Raw genomic sequence first — 963 nt, 5'->3', positions numbered from 1 at the left:
TTAATGATTAGAGGATGAAGCCTCTTCGCCACCCTCAAACACAAAGGGTAATCTGTCAAATCCAGCATTAGAAAACGCAGCCAAAACTATGAAAACTGTTCCTGATGCCACCAACGGACCCACCACTCTGCCTCCGACAACTTGTCCCTTAGCTCCGGCCAGATAAACCGACAACGTAGGCGGTGTTGCTCCGGGCAAAAACGAACCTTTCAACGATAGTATCTGCAACTGACCTTCCAGTGTCATGATGGTATCAGGGATCAACGACTGCTGGAGAGACACATTCCTAATGCTCCCAATGGCGCTCAGAACACAAAAACCTCGTTTTTTCCTTCCAGCGAACTGGACCAGGTTAGTGATGATGTCGCTTCCACTTGCTATCTCCAGCATGTGACTTTCGATAAGATTTTTGGTGTCTCGGCTCATGAGGGATGCCGGTTTGGGCTTGTTCTTGGAGCCTAGAGGGCGACCCCTGGGCCTACGCATGGTGGATATGTTCGTAGCTTCTTCTGATCTTGGCTCGTCTTTCTTTTGTTCCAGAGATGTTTCTGATACGACGGCGTTTGCGGAGGAGCTTGGTTCTGGTTTTTGTGTGGAGGAAGGTGATGAAGTGTGAAGCTTCCCGCACTGGTTTTGCATGTTATGATGTTGATGATGAGGTTGAAGAAAAATAGAGTTGAAATGAAACTCTGTGGCACAATTACACAGATGGGTGGTGGGTGTAGTTATGGTTTGAGACGGAAAATTAAAGAAGAGATGAGGTTAATTAATAAGCATTTATGTTGTGGTTTTTGAGCGTGTTGAGTTAAAGTGGAAGAGTTAAGCGGTGTTGTAACGTACCTAGCATGCAGACAAACACCATTTATTTATTTTCATTACCCATTTAAGCCTTCTCTCAAAATTTAAATATTATTAAATTTTATCCCAGTATTAATTAATTATTATACTTTTAGAACTATTTTC

The 963-nt window shown here is 43.3% G+C and overlaps 1 pseudogene; it reads right to left on the bottom strand.

Annotated features, from left to right (window-relative positions):
* Positions 1–639, bottom strand: LOC114188547 (AT-hook motif nuclear-localized protein 20 pseudogene; annotated as a pseudogene).
* Between the last annotated feature and the right edge of the window lie 324 nt (positions 640–963).

Source organism: Vigna unguiculata, chromosome 6 (genome assembly GCF_037176805.1).
Source record: "Vigna unguiculata cultivar grain cowpea cultivar isolate G323 ecotype 2 chromosome 6, ASM3717680v1, whole genome shotgun sequence".
NCBI lineage: Eukaryota > Viridiplantae > Streptophyta > Magnoliopsida > Fabales > Fabaceae > Vigna > Vigna unguiculata.
The sequence above is the reverse complement of the archived record's forward strand: the minus strand, read 5'-3'. Positions and strand labels throughout refer to the sequence as shown.